This window comes from Salvia hispanica, chromosome 3 (assembly GCF_029641045.1).
Source record: "Salvia hispanica isolate PSC_SH4W2 chromosome 3, Shi_PSC_v1, whole genome shotgun sequence".
NCBI classification, from domain to species: Eukaryota; Viridiplantae; Streptophyta; class Magnoliopsida; order Lamiales; family Lamiaceae; genus Salvia; species Salvia hispanica.
The window spans coordinates 31,636,103-31,644,463 of record NC_142694.1 but is presented as its reverse complement, the minus strand read 5'-3'; the positions used below and the strand labels follow the sequence as shown (position 1 = coordinate 31,644,463).

General features: G+C 33.0%; 1 non-coding gene and 1 pseudogene across 1 annotated transcript; one reads left to right on the top strand and one right to left on the bottom strand.

Annotated features, from left to right (window-relative positions):
* Nucleotides 1-856: 856 nt before the first annotated feature.
* Nucleotides 857-930, bottom strand: TRNAI-AAU (transfer RNA isoleucine (anticodon AAU)). Its single transcript has one exon. It is a non-coding gene; the product is annotated as a tRNA-Ile (tRNA).
* A 3,056-nt stretch (nt 931-3,986) lies between these two features.
* On the top strand, nt 3,987-6,089 carry LOC125211446 (exocyst complex component EXO70H1 pseudogene; annotated as a pseudogene).
* The last annotated feature ends 2,272 nt before the right edge of the window (nt 6,090-8,361 follow it).

Here is an 8,361-nt window from a genome sequence, read left to right as displayed (position 1 = left end):
TTAAAAACTACTATATCCCCTTTAGTAAATATAATTATAGCATGTTTTCAAAGTTTTAAGCATTTCATTTAGACTTAGCCCAACAATTATGCAATGATCATGGTAGAAACTCTAAAATAATGGAAATCCACAATAATGCATGTGTGTATATATTATTTATTTATAATAAATATTTACTAGCTAATCAGACAAAAATATTGACTGCGCAATGGATAATAAGTTTCACACTATAGTCGTTTTAAGGGGGTTTTTTTTTCACGTGTACACATGAGCGAAATTTCGAAACAAAATAGTATCTTATAAGCAAAATAAAGCTGTAAATTATTTTATTTAAAATACTGTATGATATGATCAAATTAACAAACTCATCCGAACGATGACATATTACGCGACATTGTCAGATAATTTGACAGTAATGTTACAGGCATGATTAATATTTAATTAACTAATGTTGAGTGATTGCTACTGTATAATTATTCTAATGAAAGTTATTTTTACTATCTTATCGTAACTTTGAATATTTTATAATTTTAATATAATAATTATATACGTTCGACTTAGGCACTTACAGACTGGGTACTAATGTTGGATATGAATTTACAGAAATATCCTCTCTTTTTTTCACATAACGCTTCTAGGCCATAATATTCCTATTTATTTAGATTTGCTTTTATAAATTTTTAAGTTTTCTCTTATTTATATTCCACATCTTAACTAAGTACACTAGAGTCTAGAATGCTATTTTAAATGGAGAAAAATTATTTATCAAGCAGTCCATAATAAAAAAAACAATAACGATAAAAAAAATTTAAATTAGTGCATTAAATAAAATACTACTAATATAAAAACATAATAATGGCCCATGCAGGTTTCGAACCTGCGACCTTCGCGTTATTAGCACGACGCTCTAACCAACTGAGCTAATAGGCCATTTACATTAGCCACAATATTACTTTTATATAATACAAAAATTTATAATCAGTGTACATATGGAGTATTTGATTACATTTAAAATCACGACCTATGAATACCCTACGATTTATATATGTGTGAGAGAGTGTCTATTACAAGAATAAGAAATGGAGTATGAGTTTAAAATTTTTAATTTATCATCTTTGAGTGAGATTATATAAAAATAAAAAGCATGGCAATCATAGGTTCAACGAAAATTTCCCCATCTTTTAATATTAATATTACTATGGCTGATTATGTAAAATACTTAAATAAATATTTTTGTGAATACTCTTAGTTGGTATTGACTTTTCAATTTTGTATACCCCTATGTTCACTAGAATTCACCTATGTAAATTTTAGTCAAAAAACGTTGTACGGTCTAAAAAAACGTTGTACGGAAAGCCAATAGAACTTATCATAACAAACGAATTTCCCCCGAATAGGTTTATTATTTTTATCCTCACAATTAAAGTATTTTAAAAATCACGATGTCAACTAAAAGAAAACAAAAATCAAGTAGCCCACATATGATTAAAAAGTCCTAAAACTCCTAATTATATGGAAAAGTCTTCATATAAATGTCTTAATGGCTTAATATTCGGTTTAAGCCCCCTTATCTCTCTCTAGACAGTTGAATATGTTGACAAAATTTATCATGACTAATAATAATAATTTTAAGAACATTTGTTAGTGAATAAAGAGGGAATACATACTAATTATGGCATATTATTCTTCCATACGACCAATTAAATGAAAAATATTTAAACTTTGTTGATTTCCTAGTGCAAATTGCTGGAGGGATTTTTTTTTCAAGAGCTTGACTTTAACAAATGGGATTTTGAAATGTTATAGATATAACTATTTTCAGATATTTGAAGGCTGCATGAAGGATTTGTAGGTGCATTTTACGTTATTTGATTTGACATTGAGTTGGTGAAGTGTTGTCGAAATGCATCAGCCAAATCATAATCCATATAGTTAACAATCCAAATTATATTACGTAATGGCAGACATATGATTTGGTTGCCGCACTGATGGATTTTTTCTGTTCAAGTTGAAATTCGACCGCGTTCCTAATACTAGCTATTATTATTTAATTATTATCTATTAACTTTAAATAAACCAGTGAACTTATAAAATTCACCTCTTTAATAATGACAAAAATGGGTCATATTTGGAGGGTGAGATTAGAGACGAAAAGCTATCGTTTCGTCACAGCTGATCTGATCACAGTTGTTAAAGAAAGATAAGTATATGCTTACGTAATACTATAATCTTAGTCTATATATTATCACTATTTGTTCATTTCTTCCAACTTCTAAATTGAAGAAGTTCTTTTAGTTATTTGACTAAACCAGAATTTAAAATTTTAAATGCCACAAACGTAATCAATCATAGCTTATCAACCAAGTATATTTTTAGAAAAGTACTAGTGCAATTAATTGATCAATACTTAATTATGGAGTACTTTTCAACATCGTTTACTTAATTATAATATTGGTATATTCTGTTTTTTACTCGTAGGAGAAGTGTTCATATATGCATTTTCTTGACTCGAAAGAAATTTTTACTATTTGCAGTCAAGCACAATTAATTTTATTTTTCAACACGTTTATTAAATACACGCACAATTTCAATAATTTTTAAGTATGTTTTATATGTCCAATTGAGTATAGCAAAACGTGTTTAGTTTCAAAGTCGATGGACTTTCATCATTAGTTAATTTGTTATGCAATTTACTAATTTTTTCGAGCTCCTTCACCCATAATATTTTCCAGGATATTAACTAGAAATTAACATTCTAAAATGATATCATGTTACTTTCCAATCAAGTAATATTATCCATACTCCTATTTCGCCGGAAATGAGTGATTTAAACCAACGTTGGACAAAAAAATATCGATAGAGAGACTTCACTTATTTATATTTTCCTTACACATGCAAATTTATATACTTAAATTACAAGTCGTTTTTCTTTAACTTCCAATATTTTTTATCTTTAGATGATCAGATTGGTAAGTAAGATCTGGAGATAAATTTTATGATTTTTAACAATTTAAAAAGATAAAACCCATCCGCTTTCTTACTGTGTCTATCCATTATACAACAACTTTAAAACAAAGCTAAACAACAAATAATAATTACTCATTCCATCCCAACCAAGAGTAGTGATAAACGTACGTATACGTACGTACATAACCGAACTTTTTTAAACATTTTACATTGAAAATCATTTTATAAACATTAATTGATTTAAAATAAATTTCATACTAATCATTTTGCAACACTTCAAGAAAGATTTAAAATTTATACTTAAATATTTGTATATTTAATAAAATATATATTTTCTACTAAATATTGTATATTAATTCAAATCATAGTCGAAATCATGCTATGATTCGACATAAATTCTATATCACTTCTTTGTTATTGCTACATATATTACAATAAATAACAAAATTAATTTTTAATTAAATTCACTTAAATCTAAAATTTTTTAAAATATTATGTACATGTACAATTATGTACGTTTATCTTTTCCCCCCAAGTAAATTGATTCATATTTCTTTTTTAACTAAAAATAAAACATTTGCTTATTCTTACTTTATTCTATTACCTTCTATACTCTTTCTTTATTTTTCCTATTTTATTCATTTTTTTACTTTTCAATACAAATTCTTAATCTTTGTATCTAAAAATTTTAATTCAATTTAATTGGGACGTATAAAATACACAACAAAACATTCACATGAAACACACGTTTACCCATATATGCAACATCGCAATTTATAAGTAAGTGTAATAACAGTTCCTATGGTACGCCTCATGTTATTTAAAAGCAAATAGACATAAATTTAAACCCAACTTAGCAAAATCGCGTTATCTTTTCAACACGTGTCTCCCTTCAACGTCAACACGAACCTGTATCTGTTGCTCCTTTGTTCACTCTTTGCTTCTCCAAAAGTCCAAATATTTTTCAACCCCACCCCCACTATCTCGCCTATATATATGTCACATGCGATGCATCATTTCTCCACTTTCAAATTTTAGCTCAACAAATTCCAATCCCCATTCAAAATCTCATTACTTTTTTAAAAAAACTTCTCCACAGAATCGAAGATGCCGAGAAAAGGAATGCGAAGCTTGTGCTTTTCCCCGAAACACTCATCCTCCTCCACATTCTCTCCGCCCTCCTCTACTCCGTCGCGGCCGAGCTTCTACGACTCCGTGATGGACCGGACGCTCGAGCTGGCCGAGCCGATCATCACGAAATGGAGCCCCGACACCACCGCACTCGCCCGAGTCACCTCTCTCTTCTACGAGAACCGCCGCGAGGCCAAGGAATTCATCAAAACCGTCAACAATCTGCAGAAGGCGATGCACTTCCTCGCCGCGGAGAATTCGAGCTCCGAGAAGCTGATCCGCGCGCAGAATCTGATGCAGATCGCGATGAAGCGGCTGCAGAAGGAGTTCTACCAGATTCTATCGATGAATCGCGCTCAACTCGACCCCGAATCGGTCTCGACTCGGTCATCGCGAACCTCCGTTGCTTCGAGTTATTCCTCCTATGATGACGAAGATGAAGACGCTGAGGCGGCGGATGAGTCGATTTCGGAGGTGGAGGATGCTTCCATGGCGGCGATGGCGGATTTGAGATTGATTTCCGAATGTATGATCTCGTCTGGCTACGCCAAGGAGTGCTTGAAGATCTATAAAATTATCCGGAAATCGATCGTCGATGAAGGAATCTACAAGCTCGGAGTGGAGAAATTGAGCTCCTCACAGATTCATAAAATGGATTGGAATGTTCTAGATCTGAAAATTAAGAGCTGGCTGAGCGCGATTCGCACCGCCGTGGCGACGCTCTTCCACGGCGAGAGGATCCTCTGCGATCAGGTCTTCGCCGCCGCGGATTCCATCAGAGAATCGTGCTTCACCGAAATCACGAAGGAAGGCGCAATGATTCTGTTTCAATTTCCGGAAATCGTAGCGAAGCACAGCAAACAGTCGCCGGAGAAAATCTTCCGAGCACTCGACATGTACACCGGAATCGCCAACCACTGGCCGGAAATCGAATCGATCTTCTCCTCCGAAACGACCGCAATCATCAAATCGCAGGCGCTTAACTCGCTCGTGAAACTCGGCGAGTTCACCCGCGCCGCGATAAACGAATTCGAGGCGGCGATCCAGAAGGATTCGTCGAAAACTCCGGTCGCCGGCGCCGGAACTCACTTCCTCACGATCGATGCGATGGATTACTTATCGAATCTAGCCGATTACAGCAACGTCCTCGCCGACATCCTCGCCGATCCACCGGCGTCGGCGAAGAAAAAACTGCCGGAAACCTACTTCGGCTTCTCCGATTCAGAGGAATCGCCGGCGCCGGCGATCTCTCTGAAAATGGCGTGGCTGATCCTCGTCCTTCTCTGCAAGCTCGACACCAAAGCGAATCACTACAAAGACGTTTCGTTAGCGTATTTATTCCTCGCTAACAACCTTCAATACGTCGTCGTAAAGGTGCAAACCTCCAATCTGAAATATCTCCTCGGCGAAGAATGGGTGACGAAGCACGAAGGAATCGTGAAGCAGTTCGCGGCAAACTACGAGCGGCTGGGATGGGGCCATGTCATCGACGCGCTCCCGGCGGATCCGACGGCCGCGGTAGCTCCGATGAAGGCTGCCGAGATCTTTAGAAATTTCAATTCGGCGTTCGATCAGGCGCACAAGAAACAGGCGCACTGCGTTGTAGACGATCGGAAGTTACGCGACCATATTAAGGTTTCGATTGCGAGCAAGATTTTTAGATTGTATCGCGAGTTTTACAACGTGAACCGCGAGAATTTGGCGGTTGTGGTCAGATATGCCCCTGAGGATGTCGGACATCGTCTTTCGGATTTGTTTATTTGTCACCTCGAGTCACCGTCTTCAGATTCTCGGCGCCCAAGATCTCGTTGAATGAAGATAGATTAGATTTTTAAGAGCAATATAATCACAATTATTAGAATAGGAAAAATGGGGGACACATTATCCATGACAATATGAGTATATATAATTGATAATTGTGTTGATAAATGAAGCTTCCAAGTGATTTTCACTAGTGAAATTATTATATTCACATTGCCGTTTTAAGTAAAGCGTATCGAATCAAAGATTGTTGTGTGATAGGAGTAGTAGCAAATCTATTGATTCTAAATTTGGTTAATTTATCATAAGTTCACTCAATAGAACGAATATAAATGAACAGTAATAATTATATTATCAAATTTATACGATAATACGTGCATGCCATTTTCAAACCTAACGAATTTAAATAAAATTATTTATAAAATAATAGTCGAAATATTTCTCATTTTCAACAAGGGAAGCTCACAAAATAGCCGCTTCTCGAAAGGGATATTTTGTCACGAGGGAAAATTGAAAAAATAAAAAGTTGCTTTTTCACGTGATAATTGAATGGATAATAATTAAAATTAGTTTTGTGTTATAATATTTGCAAGTTTGATATTTATTTTGCGGCAGAGATTTGGAATCATGGTCAGAATATTGAAATATGGTTTAACGAATGTTGGAATAATTCACGTGAAGATTCTTCTCCTTCACACATGGTTGCCGGTCCAACTAAAACTACGGTTTCTAACATCCACTGTATAACTAACTAGTACTATCACACAGCGTGCGATGCACACATTAAATATTTTAAATTAATAATTTTAAATTATAGGTTATTTACAAAAAATTTAAAATATTATAAAAAATGTACATAATAACTATGAATTATACTGCTAAAACATATATATTAAACATGAAATAATTAAGAATGAATCATAAAAATTTGAAAAGCTTTGATTCATAATACATGAATGGAAATTACTTGAAATAACATCATTTCATTAAGTTCTTCGAAGAAAAAAAAATAATCCATGTATCATGGAGTACTAAATAAAAATACTATTCCTATATTAGAATTAATTGAAATTATAACATCTCACGAACTACTTTCTATACAAACATTTCATAATTGTGAATAAATAAATTATAAATCAATATTATTAGACTAATTCAAATTAACTTATTACTATTTTGTTATTAATTGACACACTTAATAACAACTAATTTTAAAAATTGACATGGAATAAATATAAAACAATAGCTAAATGATTCAGGCAATATTAAAGTAAAACTTAAAAAAGAATTAAGTTATAATATACTATTTAATTTATAAGAGCATTAATACTTCCATAACTCAACTTATATAGATATGTGGAAAAAATACTGATATGTAGTATAGAATAATTTTCTACCATGGGACAGAGGATATAATAATAACGTCTTATACAAGTGATCCAAAAAGATGGTAATATATATTAGTGAAGGCTATCGCTTAGCCAAATATATAACGGACCAATAATATAGGCAAGCTTAAACGATAGCCTAATAGCTCATCTTCATAACAAAAGGAATAAACTACAGTTCATCAGACTAATATAATTATTGAAGAAGATTAGACCAAAAATATAAAGATCAATAATATGGGGAAGTCTAAACTTGATGAATAGCCTAATATCCAATCAACAATTAGTAGGACTATTAATAATATTATTATTGAATAAGACTAAATATGAATATGCAAATTGGACAGGAGTATGCCAGCTGTGATGCTACACAGAAATTTCACCATATCATCGGCCTTCGTCCACGTTGTGCCCCTCTACCTCATTCTCTCATACAACTTGTCGTCGTGAAGAGTAAAAAAAAAAAACAAATTAACAAAACAAAACACACAACCACAATGAAAATACAACAAATGATAAACATGAAATTGTACGAAAAAACGTCACTTCCTTAAGTATTGCACCAAACCTTCAGTGTAAACTTCACGAAAAAGTTGCTTGAATGCTAACGCCCTAAGCAAAAAAATATAATTAATGATTTTATATAATTTGCATACAAACATAAAATAACGCATTAAACAACATACCACACAGTAATGAAAAACACACTATAACCCGATGGCATTGGTTATGGCTCCATGAGCAGTGGCTTCATAAACGTGGATGCAACGAACTTCGATAACAAAATAAATTGTGGAAGGCTCCAGATCATTGAGAAAGGTGAAGAATGATTCCATGATGTCAACTTTTCTTCCTAAGATATGAACAAAAATATCAAACTTAAGTGTGAGGTAAGTAGGAATGTGTAGATAGTAAGTCTTCAAACGTCATATTTATAGATAAAAAATTAACCATGAGATGATTTATAACTTCTCCAAATTAAAGTCATAAATTTGCACCTTTAAATGTGAATAATAAGTTTCAAAAACTGAATAATTAATTAAAAAATTAATTGATGGATGGAAACTATATACGGACACACATTAATTTTATAAGAGAATTTAATATTTTGATT